This window comes from Pagrus pagrus (genome assembly GCF_965226575.1).
Source record: "Pagrus pagrus genome assembly, chromosome: 23".
Taxonomy (NCBI): Eukaryota; Metazoa; Chordata; class Actinopteri; order Spariformes; family Sparidae; genus Pagrus; species Pagrus pagrus.
The window spans coordinates 11,948,219-11,967,637 of NC_140205.1; the positions used below are offsets into that span (position 1 = coordinate 11,948,219).

Here is a 19,419-nt window from a genome sequence, read left to right on the forward strand (position 1 = left end):
AGATCATCCTGACTTTAGCACAATGGCCCTACTGAGATCTCCCTCTCTGATGTGCTGAGAGCACACACACACACACACACGCAGGGACACACCCATGCACGCAAGCGAGCACCGTCGCGCACGAAAAGACATCGACCAGAACTCCCACGCTTTCCCTCACACGCTCACACATTTTCTTGGCAGGGGGGGGATCAACCATTACAGTGTCTGTCGGTCATTACGCCTTATTCCCCCAGTGATGGATGTAACACTTTGTGGCGCTGCAAAATGTGTTTTGGAAATGTGTTTGGAATTGCTTTGTGGCACTGCTGAATGCTTTTGGAATGAGATCATAACAGGCTGAGAGCCACTGTAATACCATTGTGGAGCAAGTGGCAGGGCGCCGCTTCAGTGTAAGTGACTGATTGGTGCGTGCGTGTTGGAGAGAAAGCATGTGTGTGTGTGTGTGCGTGTGTGCTGTTTAGGTTGCAAGTCTCGCATTTGACAGCTGCGCGCGTGTGATCGACGCTGGAGTGCGTCCGCATAACGTAACGTGACGCCCACAATTAAGTGTGTTTGCCGGCGTTTACAACTGCAATTCTGCGCTAAGTGGGAGTTTTATGAAGTTTGTCACCTGCGTTATGCTGTCAGCTGGATACCTTGCATCTCAGGGAAAAAATCTGATTTGTGCAGTCAAAGCAGCAGAGATTTAAAGCCACGGTCTTTGGGGCCGCAGCTGCGACACGGGAGACGATTATCTGGTCAGATTTGGGCATTTGCCAGCCTCCTATCAATAGCAGTGAAATCGGGAGGTGGAGGAGGTTTCACAGATTTACTTTTAAGCATCTCTGTCAACATTTATACTGATCTGAGCTGCAGCGATAGCATCAAACATTTTTGGTATTTACGACTTGACATTTGCAGAGGTCCTGAACAATTCCGTCGAGCGCAAGCATCAGCGGTTCGAAGGGAGACGAGGTCGCAATGATGCATCTTAACATTTCTACCACTGTTGAAATTGGTGTCAAAGTGCACCTTACAGTGATATTTCTGGATTCAGCACAATAATAAGCCTATAGATGCCATAGAGAGTCTCACAAACAGGACTGTCAGGGAGGTGGTAAAGCCGCAGTCATCCCTGACCGAGCCCTACAGGCCCCCAGGCCATCCAGGATTAATCAATGGATCTCAGCCTCATCGATCCAGGACATGGATGCCAGCCATGTATAGATTAGGCAGATGTGATCCTTCGCACTGCAGCCCAGGCTCACTTGATTTGAAACTTTACAGATACTTTACACACACAGTAGCTCAGCTCTCAAAAGCAGATGATTTTTGACAAACAGCTGCACAATCAGCAACTTCCTTCATTTTATTTCCCCTCCTGCCGTGTCTCACAAACTTTTCTCCACGCTGCACTCAGCGTGAAAAAAAAGATTACGTGGACCCCAGAAGAGCAACTGTCACGCTGATGGATGTCAGCTAACAGCTCTTGTACAAAGATACAACGATACAAGGAGAGATTTTAAGTAAAGCACAAATAATTGATGGCGGCTGATAGCAGAAAGAGCTAAAAAATGATGCGTCTTAAGCTGGAGATCCCACACGGGATACGGTTGCAAACAAACTACTAATGTTCAACCGAAAAACTCTTGAAATGAATATTGGATCGAGCATGTTTAATTCACGTTAGCCTTGAATATTGAACTAGAGAGAGGAGGAACGCACTTAACGTGAAGGAGCTGCGAGAAGGGGAAAGGAGTGGATTAGCATCTCTAATGTTAGCATACATCACTCAATGCATCCAGCGCAGAGTTGAGCGGACACATGAGGAGCGTTTGAGGTAAAAATGCATTCATGACACGCAACCCATGGTAGGCTGAGTTTAAAGCTTGAGCTGAAAATTTGACTTTAAAGGTGCACTACGTAGCTTCGGGGAAGAAATGTTAAAAACGACCCTGCCACCTTTCTAGCTTTAAACAGTGTTCTGGGACCTTCTTTTCCTCTGAGAACAGCTTGTTTATTTAATAGATATTTCTGAGTTGTTATTATCACCTCATTCATATTGTAAATATTTAAATTCTGATTTGAATCCATTCTCCAAAACAACGTACCGCCCCTTTAAAATGGGCTCCTTGCATTTAACATCACTGCATGGCATACTGTGCGTATGACAGATGGGTGGGTGTGGATGTCCTTTGGTGCAACAAAACATATATGACAAGTGTTTTTTTTAATTCCATGTGAGAAACAGCGCCTGCTTCCATAGCACACAGACACCGGGGTCACACAAACATGACATCTGGAAGGAGATGCCCTTGGGTGAGCATGATTTCAGCCGGACTACCGCCTTCGACGTGTCAGGGAGACAAATGTGTGTGTGCGTTTGTGTATTTCCCCAAAGATAACATCTTCCAGCGAAAGGCCACAAATGTTCACTTGAAGGCAAAGGAAATCTGTTTGGGTAAAGCATTCTCAAGGATGTGTGTGTGTGTGTGTGTGTGCTAGTGAATAGCCCTGTGTGACAAGCACGTAACCCAAGCGGGTCTATGTAATTCATTACCATCACACACCATTGTACCATTTTCATTTGACGTCAAGGCTTTTGCTGATAACATAATGACATTTAATCATATGACTCCATTTACATTAAACAGGAGAGTACAGCGCAGCTCTTGCTGGTTGAAAACACATATTTTCAGTCCATTTGTTGACAAAAGAACACATTAACATTCAAGCCTGTTTCACCGGCCTTCATCTGAATACTTCACATATTTGATTGGTGGACACTTTTGGCAAATCATCCTTTTTAATGGAATGAAAACTCCTCAGAAGGCGAGGCCAATGCTACTTCCTGGTCCAAGAAAGAAAATGAAATTAAGAATACGTTCTCCTTTTTCATTCCTTTGAGTAACCAGCTATCCATTATGCTCTGCGCCTGCAGTGTTTATCTGTATTACATCCACACTTTAACTGTTCACTTCCAAGGTAGAGACACATTACATCAACCTCTGACACCTTCTGCCAGAGGTCATAATTACAAAGGGTTCATCTTCGTAGCATTGTATTAATTGATTAAATTCAAAAATGATTAATTTCACCCTGAATGATTAATAGCGATGTCATCAGCGAGCAAATGAGATCCTTCAGGATGATCAAGGCTCCTGTTCGATCGGTTCGCTGCCCCCAGTTCAAGATCAGTCACCCGTGTTTTCACACTGCTCCGACCAGTAAGTGCTTAACCACTGTTTAAGAACCGCTTACTGGAAGGTTGAGCTGTATTATTTGATCATCTCGACAAATAAAATGTGTTTAAAAATGGGACTTCTTTTCAGTGCAACAGTGTGGAAACATTTTCTGAATGTAATAACCCCCCGTGGTGTAGTGCTGAGAACTGTTAATAAGAGCGTCTCATGCCACACAATAAAAAATAAATAGGCTAACATTTGCTCTAGAAATAGAAGAAGAAATATGTTAAATATGATTGGATCTTAGCAAGTTTCCATTCATGTGTAGATACGAAGCTGTTTGCTGAAATGGCACCCATGGATTTAAGTAGGGACTGACCTTCCACTGACACATAAGATGTTAACAGATCCTTATACACACACACACACACACACACACACACACACACACACACACACACACACACACACACACATCTATGTGTGTACAGTATGTGTTCAAGAAGGTAGCCAGTGCATCTAAACAAGCACACCGTTCACACGACACCCACGTTCATACAAGGTGACCTCTTTAGAAAGATGGCCTTGCCTGTACTTAATGTTCCCACATGGTCTCCCTCATTATGTGTATGTGTGTGTTTGTGCATACATGTGTGCATGTGTATGAGTTTAAAAGGGATTTTGTGATTTACACATCCCACACATGTACACCAGTGAATACATGTGTGCATCTTGGTATTCATAAGTGAATCCACCTGTTTCGGTGTGTGTGTGCGTGCAGCATGATGATAAACAGGGATGACTCGCCCTGTGAAAATGACCTTTTAACGCACACACACACACACACACACACACACACACACACACACACACACACACACACTTGTTATCCACTGACTTCTCAGTGTGTAAGCAGGGAAAGTGTACGGTATGTTCCGACTCGTGCCTCGTATGTGAACGATAAAGCGCAGCCTGTGAAGTGTGTGTGTGATTGTGTGATTGTGCGTTTGTGTGCGTGTACAGGTGCACACCCTCCCTACCACTGCCAGCACCCATCAGGCGGGTTTGCACCCATGTGTAATGGAGCCGGGCAGCTCGGCTCCGCTGGGCACTGAGAAACTTTCTGATGTCTCCTCCAGTACACCTGCCTCCAGACATGAATATTTATGAGAATACATCAGCAAACCAAAAGATACTAATTATAGTATTGCGCCAACTCAGCAAGCCCGGTTTGCATTCCCACCTGCCATCCTCAACTTGGAAGTCTTTTTTGCCTCACCGGCTTGGATTCAGGAAGCGTCCTCCTCCTGCTTACTATCAATATTTATAAACCAGTCAACAGACCAAGGGAACTATTTATTATAATAGTGTGCAGACCATCATGCAGTTGCACAGTTACGGTAGCTTGTGTCCCCATCTGGCATCCACAATCTGGAAATCTCTCCCCTTGCCATTTTAGATTCCAGCAGCTAGCCTTGGCTAGAGATAAAAACTCGGCCCTGAGGAATTTATAGCACTGTATGTTCCCCGGTGCTTTCACTTTTTTGTTTGTTTGTTCGTTGGTTATACTTTTTTACATTGGTCCCTTTTGTTGAATCCCATGCCAGTCAAGAATACATCAAAATTGGTATTTTATAAGGGAACCCACTCCAATCCTCCTTAATGATGTGATATTTGTGCCTTCCGTCCACACGCTAACCAATTAAATGCTACCGGCTCAGCACCAAAAAGTGGAGGTCAGAGTAAATCAGTGGCTGGTGAAGACAGGCTAGGTGTTGTAAGTATAAGTATGCATTTTCTTATGTTTTGAGTCTACTTCCTGTCTTCCACTAGTCAGAAATTGCTCACTGCAGCTAAACAAGACAGTGAATGGTCTCACAGTGTTAATTTCTGAGTACATGCTCAACCAACGCTCCAAACGGACACAGGATAAGTGGGCCAGCCCTCATGCGTACCCATAAGCACTGTTAAAAGCAAGTATATCTTCGGCCTTGGTGGTGACCAAAGCATGTACTTTGCTTTGTAGGTGCAGTTTTTTCTAGCTAGTTTCTCAGGCCTAAAACTTGAGTAAGGCATTTATGTTTAGATCTGGCACGCATTAAAAAAAAAGAAGAAAAACAGTAAGTTAACTTCAGGAAATAAGATTTAACGTGTTTGAGAGAGTGGTTTTCATGGCCAAGTACACTTGAAAACAGGATGTATCCAGCCTTATATGAAGAACATCATGCCCTTTCTACAGGGTGAAAGAGAATGCCTCGTACAGCAGATGGTAAGAATGCCAAAGGGAGACAACAAAGCTTTGTACAAGGTTATATGAAGGCCAAGACAGAGTTCCCACTCCTTCTGTGTGTTTCTGCACCAGCCTCAACTAGGCGGTGTATGTTCCTGTGTGTTGCTGTCATACGTTTTGACGCGAGCTGGCCCACAAACGGACCACGTGCATGACCGTGACCATATAGGACACACATGTGCACGCATACGCAGTCAAATCCCCTGCATCACCCGCAGCTCATCAGCATGACTGGGTTATTTTTAGAAAATACAACAGGGCTCGCCTTCCCCAAAGTGGAGAATATTTTGTTGAAGTAAAAGTCCTTCAAAAAGGAAACAGGAACAGGGGCTTGTGGGAATGCTGTGTGAAGTACATCTGAGAGACAGATGGTGAGAATGCAAAAACGAGACAGGAGGAAGGCAGATCAAATGGGAATGGCTGCCCAAAGTTGTTTACTAATCCCTAATGTGAAAAAAGCATATGAAGTATAAATTCTGAAAAGTGCATATTACAGGAACAGGGTTTTTAAAAAGGTGTTAGGATCTGACTTACCAGCTTATCCACATGAGGCACGGCGAAGACATTCACACTTATATTTCAGGCCTTTGCCCGGCCCGGCACAGCAGGATGTTAAAAAGTAACTAATGAAAGTGCAAATATGATCATAAAGAATGTAGATAGGATAAATACAAGTGAAAGTAGGTGTGTAATGATCCCTCTACAATCCAATATCATCATCTTTAAATCATGATGATATGGATCGACTTGTGAAATTCCCACGGTATGTCGGTGTAAGCTTGGTCATCCAAGCGCACCTCCTTCCGAAACATGTCGACGGTGCTAGCACCAGGAGGTGATGGCAAGCAGCCAAGAAAAAGATGATGAGGTTACTCTCCTCACAGGGATAAAGCAGAAGTGTGGAAGTATCTTAGATTTTGGAGAAGCAGAGCATCTCACTGAGCAGTTTGCTAATGTTTTGCAGACTGAAATTCAACTGTGGAGTTCTGTTGGAAGATGCAGTGACTAAAACCAAACCAATGGCGAGTAAGAAACTTATATAATAATACATTTAATTTGTTAACCTATGAGTAGAGGGAAAGTCCACTGGCTAGGCTAATTAATGCGCATTCAGAATGCCATATGTGTAAGCTAATGATGGTCAGTGGCAAAAAGCTGTTGTAAAGTTCACTTTACTGCAAGAGAATGATATCGGTGCCACTGCATCACAGATTGGCTTACATATGTTGTTGTTATCTCAAAGCGTACACACCTAAATTATCTAAAATGCTTGTTTGATTCTGAAATATCTCATTTATAACAACAATTTCGTCAATGTTGGGTTGGACACCTAATTTACCTCTTAAAGAAAATGACAGCTTGGTTTACCCAGAACTAGCAGTTAGGCTGAGATGTAGCACGGCAGAAACATCAGAGAGGTCAGACCACTGTGTTTTAATATACTGTTTATCTTTAAAAGCTACAGTGACGACTGAAAATGACAACACAATTGCACAATTTTGCCGATTTCTCATATCTGCACAATGCAAATCAATGGAAGTAACTGTGATTCAGACTAATGAATCCACAGTAATCTAAAACCGTATCATGGCAGACTTTGTGATATCAGCAAATTATGCATATCACTGTCCCAAGAATTGACAGGCCTGTAATACTGTATCGTGGTGAAACTTCTGATTTGCACCACTAGCGGAAAGGAGAGAAGGAAACAAGAGAAACCTGACGAACAGAAGAAACAGTCATGGGAAATGCGAGGCAAAACATAACAGACGTGTCGAACTGTTGGTGAAACTCGCATTTACATTTTTATCATCACCTGTGAGGATTAACAAACATCACTGTGTCATACCCTGCATGTTAACTAATGATGCTGCTGCTGACACGTTTCCAAATCTAGCCTCTAGTTTGCCAGGTGTTCTTGTTGTTGAGGAAGGCGCACAAAAGACAGAGGCTCTTCGTTACAAATTAATTATCAACCTCTCTTGGCAGCATTGTCACAGCTCGCCTATAAATGCTGTCTGCTATTGTGCGTATCTGGAAGTGAGGCGTTGCTCACAGGTTTGTCGACGGCCATAAAGTCGTCGGATTAAGACGTCCACCCACTGTCGGTGCAACCCAAGACACTACGTCTCTCTCGAGGACACTTCATTGGGGCAAACACCAACATGATTTTACATTTTCAAGAGCATAAGCGCTCATTTTTTGGTCTTAAATCAATATTAGCCACTTAAAAGGGGATGAGATATCCATCAATACCATACTACCAGTTCCTCCCGTATCGATGCCAGGATGGAAAGGTACCAAGCTTTTAAGGCGGGAGTGCAGATTTGGCATCAAATTTGATTTTTTTTCCCTCAGTTTGTTGCCAAATGAGATGAAATTTGAAGAGGGGCAGGATTATTATGAGGTCAATGCTATATTTTTGTTCTGGCCAATGAATTAGAGTGGATTATTGCACTACAAGTGCCTATCAAACATGAATTGTTGCCATTGTTACATTCAATCACTGCCAAGATCTGCTATTGTTTTCTAGAACAGCAGTACTAAGTGTGTAGTGCTCCTGCATTTATTCTTTTTGCTATTTCAGAGTATGCAATAGGTCACTCTGACATTTATTTCTCAATATAAATGTATGACAGGTGAGTTAACTCGTGAGTCATACATGAGCGCTACTACAGCGAGGAGACTTCTGTATGAGCTCAGGGCTTTCAAGGCGCCTGATAACCGGTTAGTTGTACATTTTGTTCTCCAGTGACAGCGCACAGAGCGACGGTGAGGAAAAAATGAGAATGGAAATATACCAATTGGGATTCTCTGGGCTCACAGCACCTGCCCGTTTCTGATAAATTATGACTGTTTGCTACTTTGGGGGGATTTTTATTTATCTTTCTGAACAACAGCGGGAAGTCAGAAAAGCAGACAGCGAGAGGGAGGGAGGGAGTTGAAGGGAAAAGACAGAGACTGAGAGATACATGAAGAGACAGCGACAGGGGACTGAGTGACACAGATCTTCGCCTGCAGCCTAACAGCTGGCAATCCTTCCCTCAGCTTCCTACAGCTCTATCTGCTTCTTAGGAAAGAACAGATAATGACAAGGGGATGAAGTATGAGATACAAAGTATAAACGCTTCAGGAGGGTCTGACGGACCGAGTATGCACCGGTGCGTGAACGCAGTCAGACACACAAACACACGTAGCAGAACACGTCTTTTGTATCACCCATTTTTCCATATATACCATTGTTTCTTTAGCCATACTCGCAGGGACTAGTATAATCACAGGACTCTTTTAGAAATTATTGTTGTTGACTGAAAGAGTTTCATGTGGCGCATTCCCACTGGATAGGGAAAGTGGATTTACCGACTTTATCTCCTGGATACGTTGTCAACTTCAGAAAAGTTACGATGTTATTCACAGATTTAAACTTCCAGGATCGATAACTCATAAGAGAAACATTGTCAAAACACAAACAGTGCGCAGAAAACGTCTACAAACGGCATCCACCGAAAAGCAAAAATATCCAATAACTTCACTCTTATGCAGAAATCATTTCACACAACTGTGGTCTCATTGGTGATACTACAGATTAAAAGTTTGTTGAATTTGCCGTGCGGAGTGAATTTGGTGTCACTTTGCTTTGCGGTGTTGCACTTTGTAGACAATGCTTGCGCACTCACCCGACAGCTGGCTGAGCGTCACAAGCTGTGGCTGCTCCTAACCCTCCCTGTCATCTTTTTTAAACGTCGATGTAGCTGATCAAATGCTCTTCAACATGTTCTGAGCCAATTTCATTGCTCCGTCGTCTGACAACAGATAACAGCGGTTTGAAAAGAAATGCAACCTCAAATCACAGACATGCCGATCCACATGGGACTAATATCATCACACGACAGGACCTGTGTGCTTGGTGAAATATGGTGGGTAATATCCGGTGGAATTTTTTTACTAATTTCCACAAACTGTGTCAGATCCGCATGGGAATAAGATTACAGACGTCCTCCACAATTATTACAAATTACTAAAGGTCCCCAGGTGATACCAGGCTTTTGATGTATTTGGATGTTTTTAGCCTTTGCTTGCAACCGGATTGAGCAGGATTGTTAATGGCATCATTGGCTTAAAAAGTACCTGATCTTGCCAGGTATTTAATTCTGTCTACAACAGACTTTCCCACCGAGTTTATCTATTAACATATTCTCATTTAAATGTATCTTCTGATGACTGTTTAGCCTCCTAATATAGACACATTATGAACCACAAACTGAAGCCAGAATGCTTTCGACACCAAAATCTTGTCCCTTGCCTGCAGATATGCATTTTAGTGTTCCAACAGTCCTATGATTACAGTGATAACGGTGTTCTGTAAAACATAGCGTTTTCCAAAATATTGTGTTTTGTGAAATGCCGCATCGATTTATAAAATGGTCGCGTATTATACTGTAGATGGTGACACATGCACAATGCGGTCCAGTGCAGTTCTATTCCACGATGACTTCCCCGGTCGTTAAGATATTGTGAAAACCACGCTGTCAGCTGACAACCAGGTCACTGAAAAAGACAGGAGAAGAGAAAGTAAAATTCCATCAAAACCCAGCTGGTATTCTCCCCAAGCGTGGTGGTTCAAGAGGCTACAGAGAGAGAGCCGGTTCAGCTGACACAGCGACGCGGTGATTGATGTGACAAGAAACAGACTCTCTGAGTGTCTCACATACAAAACAACCACGCATGTTTCAAAGGAGAGGCATGCTCTCACCCCACCAACACACACAAGCACGCAGCACAATGCCCCTCAGGTCTAGAGGCAGATCAGAGGTCGCTGTGTCATCACAGCTGACAGTCAAACACGGTGAAAGAGAAATCTGCATACGGCGGAAAAAGTGGGGTAGAAAGAGGGGAGGGCGTCTGTGAAGACGGCAACAGAGGAACAGAAGCAAAAGATGGAAGAGGCGAGAGATGACTTGCTCAGCACCATCAACAAACCCCCCTGATAATGTGCTCATTTTCACGTCGCAGCCGACAGCAAAGAAAGAAGTCAGATATGACGAGACTGCGAGGGGGAAGATTAAAAGCACAGAGCGGCACTGTACGACTACATCTCCAGACGTAGTCAAGTAAACTGAGGAGCACGGCAGGGTGGGCTGGTTTCTGTCCTGTTTCTTCAGGCACGCTGAGGCATGACGCTGCAAGATGCAAAATCCGCCTTGGAATTTCAATGACTGAAACTTTCTCTAAGTGTCTATCCCACACAAATCCTCTTAACCCATCTCTGCTAACAAGCCGCCAATCTAACCACTTCTGCCTCTCTTGCACGAAAATCCCCTAACTCCTACTCTTTTTACAAGATATTAGTTTCTGTCATCCATCCATCCCTTCTTTCCTATTAGCTTCTGGAGACCACTTTCACAATCTTTTTATCAATCCATCCATCCTAACCGGTCTAGCCGCGATAAGCATCTCCCACCAGCCCACCCTTCCGTCCCCTTTTTGCAACACCTTTTCAACCTCGCTCCACTCCTCTCAGCCTCTTGCCTCCCTGTCAGGGTCCATTAGTTCAGCCTGGCTGCTGATTTCCCCCAGCAGAAACCCCTCTAACCTTACTCTGCTCCGGGGAGGGGGGCTGAGACACCTTTTAAAAAGCAAAACATCCTTGGCTGGCCCACAACACACAGTGGAGCAGCAGGCGGGACTTGTCTGTCTCACATGCTGCTGCTGGCCATCCATGACAATTTTTCTGTTTCTGCCTCCTTCTCTCACACAAGAGTACAATAGTGAGTCATTTCCAGGACACAATCTGGAATATGTCTCTAGATTACTACAAAATAAAAGCAAAGCAGATCACACGGAGGTCGCCAAGAAATGTACTTGATGTCAGAGCCTCAACGTTAGTCCACTTTGGTAAGTTAAAAAATGAGACAAATGAGGAATTACAGTATGTACAGATGAAGAAAACAACTTTTTTAACCTTTCTTGAAAAACATGACACATGAAATTGGTTTCATTGATGGAAAATTTAACATCCAGAACGACTACACACGTCGTACTGTAGCATGGCGCCGAAAAGGTCCACTCAGGTGTCATGTAGAGGCTCAGCAAGGCAGTCAACCACGACCATTGTGGCTTTGTGCGTGTTTATTTTTATCATCTCCTACAATCAATACTAAACTTGCAAACACAACAAACCGGAAATTATGCATACGTTGTCGGAGGACATTTGTAGAGAGCCATAATGGGGCCGGTGGCCCAATCTCCAGAGCTGTTAACATTATCATCATGAATGTGGTCATTAGTGTGACCCGTCATGAACTGCAGCAGAAAACTGTACATTTAAACCGGAAAGAAATGTTCCAGCCAGACCAAAATATGTTGTGTGTGCGTATGTGTGTGCTTTAGGTCATTAGTGTGCAGAGATGGTCCTGGGGGGTCGTGCTGGGTCGTGGTTGCAACTCCACTGGCAGCATAATGACATGACCTATTGATCTAGAGAGGATTGCAGGGTGTTACCGACCTCTGGAGAGACATAGCAGAGGGTGGAGGAAAGAGGAATAAAATCAGTATGGGTGTGCGCCGTGCATGTGTGTGCGTGTTTGTGACAGTTGTTGGGAGTCATGCGGTGCAAAGGTTTGCACATACAGGTTAGAGGCTTAGAGATGGTGACGAGAGGATTAAACTTCATTAGTGCTCTCTAGTAAATAATCAACTCAAGGTCGACTAACTTTTATTCCTGGTGTTTTTAGCCATAGTTATCAGGAATAGTTGATTTGCGGCTTCAAATATTCTGATTTGAATTTTGATCTGCAGATGTAAACTTGGTTGTAAAGATGGTATTAATTCGAAAAATAATCAACAGATCGATAAAAACTAGTCTAAAATGTATAAACAATACTAGGAGTCTGCTGCCATGCTAGCTGCTTTTTGAGGCTCTACTTTGAGCTAAATGCCAACATCAGCATGCTGAGAAGCGCACAGTGAAAGTTTTAGCATGTTGATGTGCAGGTTTACCATGCCCACCATCTTAGTTTAGGTTGTTAGCATGCTAATATTAGCTCATCATCACTAAACATAAAGTTCAGCAGAGGCTCAGTTGACTGTCATAGCTCTGAAGGGAATTAAATCAAAGTATTGGACAAACCAATGTTGGCGCTGATGAAATGTTAAACTACATGATTTCTTATGTTGGTAAACACAATCAAGAATTCATATTGTGTGAGCGGTCAGTCTCCCCCTGACACCAGACCCGTTGCATCACAGACTTTGCCAAAGGGCGGCAACTAACAGATATTTTCATTTTTGATTATCTTCAGGATTAATAGTTTAGTCTATAAAATGTCAAAATATTGTGAAAAATACTCTCCAGTGCCCAAAAAGACAACATCAACTTGCTTCTTTTTTTCAATAAACAGTGCAAAACCCAAAAACTTTTCATTTAGCCTCATGAATGACAAAGAAAAGCAGAAAATCATCAATTTTACGGAGCTGGAACCAGCAAATGTTTGACATTTTTCCTTGAAAAATGACAAAATAGTTGCAGATTCATTTTCTTTTGATTGACTTACCTCTACTGTAATACATAGCCATGACTCCAGGCCTCCTACACTCCTCTCTGAGGCTTTAGCAGAGTTTGAGTGTGTAGTTACCCTTTACAGGACCGCCAAAATCATTAGGATTCATTCTCTAGTGACCTTGAATGTCAATAGAAAATTTCATCTTAATCCATCCAATAGCTATTAAGATACATTCTAGCCCCGACCAAAGTGCTGGACTACTGCTTCTCCTTATTAACAATACATTTAAAAAGTTCCTGATGGGGAGTGTTGACATTAGTGAGCTGAAATTCGACTCTGAGCTGTGTCGGAGTATCTAATTCAGGCTGATGTGATGCTTGACGAAACGACCTCTGAGGAGGAGAATGTCTGAGTGCAAACGGCCGGCGGACTCTGATCAATAATTGTGTTGTCTCAGCTAATTGAAGCTGACACTAATAATTGGGAGGGCTGACGGTAACATGCCTGCTGATACCGCCATTGATGAAAAAGGCCAACGGCGACGCCATATACTCACTTTGATAAGAGGACTGTGATAGCAATGAGCAGCGTTTTGTTTTGACGAGGTCGATCCAGGTAAATGCCATTATGTCTTAATGATTTGTAAGCTATAAAGGTTACAAATTAGAGGATGTAGGCAAAGAGTTTCAGATGACTCACCAGATCTTTTAGGTTCAAAGATTTGCCACAGCTGAATGTGACATTCAGTCACTGAATGTAAGTATTTCTTATGTGTTTGGATACTGTTATCGATAGCTAAAGGGATAAGGCTGTCAAGATGGTCGTCAGAACGGTGAGTAAGGATGGATTCAGGCGGACTGAGACAGGAAAGGGTAGATAAAAGAGATGCATATGGTGGCGAAGAGGTGAAAGTAGGGATAGAGACAGAAGATAAACAGATGCGTCTGTGGAGCTAGGCTAACCCGGCGGCCAGCACACAGTGTTATGATCGAGTACAAAATAACACCTCCTGTCCCCCGACTGCTTGTGTGTGCGCATCGCTCTCTTTCGCCATCCATCTTTTTCCTCGCGCTCGTCTCTTTCTTTTCTTTCCCTCCTTTCTGACTCCACCCCTACTTGCCCAAAGAGCTTAGCTCCGATTTTTTTCTCTCCCTGAGGTAACAATACATTTTATTACATCTTATAATGGCCCTTTTTTTATAGCCTCAACCTTAACGGGAAAACAGCAACAGTGCATTATTGATCGGAAGAGGGGGGTTCATGTCGAGAGCTATTTAAGGAAAGAACCCAAAATGATAGAGAAGAGAAATTAAACAAGTCAGGGGTGGTTTAGCGCATGATGATCTAACTCGAGACCCAAATAATCCGTGCTGCCTTAAGGTCTTACTCATCTCTAGGACTTCACCTTGCCCGCTCGCGGTTTGATCTTGACATGCAGGGTGTAATCTCCCAACTGAAGGGAAGAAGTTTGCCTTTGGCACAATGTGTTATTACCACTTGGTGATCTGAGCAGTAAGAGAACCTGTCTCATTGTAACCTCGGAGGGTTGCTATCTTTGGATTAGCCTTATTCGAGTGTTTTATCTTGAGTCTTAAGCAGTGCGGCGGTAAGTGCACAAAATTGTGGTGTAGGCATTTATCTTGCTTACTACAATGTGAAAGCACAATGTAGTCCAGCAAAATAAAATGAATTAAAACAAAAACAAATTAAGAGCCTGAAAAAGGTGCCAGAAATGTTCTTTCTAAATTGAGACAATGGGTGTTTTCAAAGTATAAATACTGATCGGAACACTTATGAACAATTCGTCTCTATTTGTGCTTCAGATACCTCGTAATTTCCACATGTTCAAGGAGTTGGAGGTGAGTGTAATTAGGGCTGCAGCTAAAGATTATTCACAGTTGTTTTTTAATCGCCAGAAAACAGTGAAAATTATTACTTATTGAAACTTTGTGCATATAAAATAGTCAAAAACACGTGCTTAGGTGGTGAAACAGCCTATACAAATGGCAAAATGGATACAATTACATAAACTCAGCAAATTTCCAAGTGTAGACGTTAAAAACCCATAAAAAGTATATATTACCGGATTTGAAATCTCATTGGCTACATGATGCATCAATCATTTGGTTTGGCGTGTAGACAGTTAAGGAGAAAGGACTCGGTCTCCTGTCTTTGCGATCACTCTTTGGCTGTTGTAGGCTCCAGTGTGGGCATAGAAACTCATAACTGGTCAAATGAGGTTTCAATCAAACGGCTGCCGTCTCCGGATCTATCTGGGTATCTTAACTTGGCAGTGGCAGATGGGTTTATTATCCCTTATGTGTAGCCTACCAGGACATAATATTCTTGTGATATAGATCAGAAACAAACAGACATAGCATAGTTTTTGGGAACAAAGAGGAATTTTATACTTGGATGACCCTAACTGTTGGAGATACCCACTCAATTTGGCTAACTCAGACTGCTAAAGCCTCATATCAGTTTCAGAATGCCTTTTTGCACAGATTGAGGATTTGGCATGCGAGTGTTGCATTAAGACAGACTTGGGAGAGTCCAAACCTACCCTTTGATGTGTTTTCCTTCTACACTCAAGCCAAATGCTGGTCACTGACCATCTGGTTGTCAGATATAATGAATGCTACATCGCTAAATGGCATCCTCTCCCAATGGTTTGGTGACACAACCCTGTTTGTACACTGTGTTCCTTCATTGTTTTTAGATGCACGCGCTCCATGTACGTTATGAGATAGCAAGTTGAGCGCTAAGTGCTAACGCGGCACTTCTTTTCATTTGTTACACTTGGGTAAGGCCGTTGTGGAGTTTCCCCTTCTCTATTAAGTTTCTCCGTTAAACCACCTCTTTTATCGCGCACTCTTCATCTCTCATTAACTCCTCTTCCTCTTTCTATTTCTCACTTTCAGGATTGCCCGCCCTTTCTTTAAACTTTTCGCCAAACCTCTCCAATCCGCTGTCCGACCGCGCCGTTTATTCCACTCTTCTCCCTCTCCTCTCCCTCCATGATATCTCTTACCCTCTCTCAGCCGTTCAATATCCCTTGTAGCGGCATCTCTCTCCTCCACCAGCACTTCTATCCTTCCATCACTCATCTCTCCGAGAGCACAGCCAGTGATGCCTGCCGCCACGCAGAGGAGAAAACACATTTTCTGTCATATTGCCATGTCAGTGAAATTTAGGAGCTGTGTGTGTTTGTGTGTGTGTGTGCGCGCGCGTGTCTCCGCTTCAAGGGTACTTTCATCATCAAATTCCATTTCCTTTGCAGACAAACACTTCTGCCGGCAGGCTGGCAGACAAGAGGGAATGAGAGAGCGAGCGAGTGTGTACGATGCGCATGTGTGTGTGTGGGTGTGTGTGTTTGTGTTGGCTACTCAGGGCAGACATTAGGCTGCACTGGCTCTTGTTTTGCTTTTATTTTTATTTGTTTGTTTTCCCCTCCCACAGCTGAAGAGAGCACCATTGAAGCGATATTCGTATTGGATTTTTCTCTTATTTAAAATTGCTGTGGAGGGGTTTTACATGAGTCAAACCCACTGCACACACCGACACACACTCGTGGACTACACACACACACGCACAAACGCACACACACGGGCTCAAATAGATAGTACAGTTATTGGAAAAGGGAATTACAGTGTGATATGGCAGTATAGTGGACTAAATTCTCGCCAACACAGACACACATTATGACAACATAACTACCGCACTGCAGTATGACAAAACCACAGTGATCCCCCGCCACACACACACACAAGTATAGTTCATATTCATTCCTGGAGGTAGAAAATCTGCTGTTTATGAGCTGCATCCGGCTCTGAGTGTGTTCGTGTCCTCTCCATGTGTCTGCAACTCTGTGGTTGGTGTGTGTGTGTGTGTGTGTGTGTGTCCTACAAGTGCAGGGACAACCCTGTGGTGAATGGCCAATAAGTGACTGGTCACTGAGCTGGCAAAAGCTGGATATCCCCTTGGCACAGGGCCCTGTGTGTGTGACACAGGAAGTACAGAGCTGATACAGGGGAACACCACGGAGAGTAGACAGTTGGCACTCAATGATGCACACACGCACAGGAAATATAAATCCCTTCACAAAGTGCAACTATGCGCACTAGCTACATAATAAACAAGGAGCACTTGCTATGCCGCTCTGCCACACGTCAATTCAACCATCCACAGCAGAAGAGGATCTTTCTCGGGACCTACAGCTGGATCCTGCAGAGCTCTCTGCAGCAGACCACCTGAACTTCACCGGAGAGAGTCTTAATCACCTGGTGGTAAAAGGAGCCGGGGCGCTTGATGGGCTCCCCCGAGACGAGCGGCAGAGAAAATGAGGGAAATTAATGAGGGCCTGATTTTGAATGAGAAAAGGTGCGAGAGTTAGTCTGAGCTGAGGCGCTGCTGGGATGATTGAGAGGAGGACAGGAGGCCGAGGCAAGTTTCCATCTCAGCGAGTACCCTGAGTAAGTTGTTTTGTTGCATATTGTAGAAGGTGAGGTTCCCATGTTTTTTTGGATTATAAAGTAGGTCTGGGTGCTATTTAAATACTGGGAAAGTATCAAAAGGCTCAATCCACAGAGAAATGCACACAGCGTATTCAGAGCATGTACTTTTTAACAAGCCGTCAGGACGTCCGTAAGGTTGTGATGTCACAACTGTACAGCCACGCCCCCAACAAAGCCGTGGTTGCAAAAACGTCGGCAGAGCTGATGCAAAAACACGGTCGGCGTTGCCTGCTCAGGCCTGTGAGAACCGACCAATCAGAGCAGACTTTTCAGGAGGGAGGCCTCAAAGAGACAGGCACTACAACGGTTCATTCAGACAGAGGATGAATAGAGGCGCTGCAGCAATTGACAGTATGAGAAAAATGATGTCATTTTTGAACATTAAATCATGTAAACATTATTTCGTAGACACCCAAAATAACGATATAAAACTGGAAATGAGCATAAAATGTATAAAATTTAGATTTTGAATGAGATGAAAAAAGAGACAAATATCCCTGTTCAGTGAGGGAATGAAGACTGTAGAGAAAGGAGAGCAAAAATGATTAGCAGTGATGTGCTGGCACTGAGGAGATGCACATATTCTTTCAGGCGAAATTATGTGAAGTGAGAAAGCAAAACAAATTCACAGTCCACAGAGGGATCATAGACAAATGGCTGGCACCACCAGCCTAGCACAGAGCCGTTACACTCCTGCCAGTTCTGGGTATGTTAGCCCACAACAAACCTTCCCTAATTGTGTATTTGATGATATAAAATCATATAAAGTATCAAAACAGAATAAAGTTGTTCATGAAGACGGTGGAGGGGAGAGCGGCAAAAGATTGGCACTGACATATTGGTACTGGAGGGCTGGTAAACATTTGGCAGCGGTGAGCCTAAATAAACACATCTAACTGCAAGAAAATAATATAAGTAACACAAACAAGTTTCATAGTGAGGGATTTACAGGAATAGCAAGCGAATGGCACTTTTAAGTTGGCAAACGTTCTGAAGTTGTGTTTACATGCATTCAAGAACTCCTAATTGAATGTTTTATGAAGAAAACTAAAAAAAAAAGGAAGATAAATGATTTTGTCACAGGCATCTAAGAATGAGATGAGATGAGATGAGATGCATCTAAGAATATATTACAGAAATTAAAGGCAAATGGGTGAGAAACCATTCACAGTGTTGTCTGTGGGCATCTAATAAAAGCGTTTAATTATAGCAAACAGCATGTAGTGAAGAAATATTGCATTCACGACAGTAGCGGTGGTGGACACCATTCACACTGAGCTGGCATTGCATCAGCAGCCAGTCTACTCGCTGTCACTCCGGTTTTATTTGATCTAGTGTAATTCAGTAAGGGGCGGAAAATAACGTTAGAATGGCCCTCCAATGTAGAGAGTTAATATAGAGGAGGGGTATGAAAGGAAGGTGGCTGGAAAGTTGCCAGAGGGTGTATGTGGGTGCAGGTGATTTTTCTAAACTCAATCCATTAGTTTTAAAAAAAACATCTCCTCGTACGAGGGATCAAACAGTCAGTACATTAGCCGAAACGTGCAGTTTACCTCAGTATAACATAACATTTAAAACTGAGCCGGAGGTGGGAACGCACGCTGAAAGGTTGACACTGATTTGGCACTAAAATGCTATGTGGGTCTGTTTGTGGGCATGTAGTGATATCTCGAAAACCGCATTCATATTTGATGGAGAGTAATAAAATATGAATGTGAGAAAGTGAGAGCATCGCATCCTCGAAAGCAAGAACCGGGAAGGGAAACCCAAAAAAAACAGGGCTTCACCTTTATTTAACCTGACAGCTTTCGCAGGAAAAGTGGTGGTGATGTTTGGGAAATTGAGGTCTTCCCCTGTTCGCTGCGAAGCCTGCTCCGCTGGGCATTTTCGGTGCTTTGCTCAACAGCACTGAAACAGGAGTTGTTTACCAGGGATCAAATGCTTCT

The 19,419-nt window shown here is 43.4% G+C and overlaps 1 protein-coding gene across 4 annotated transcripts in view; it reads right to left on the reverse strand.

The window, feature by feature from the left end:
• grm8a (glutamate receptor, metabotropic 8a) overlaps positions 1–19,419 on the reverse strand; it is a 251,995-nt gene that overhangs the window by 178,485 nt on the left and 54,091 nt on the right. The gene's annotated exons all lie outside the window — the stretch shown is intronic.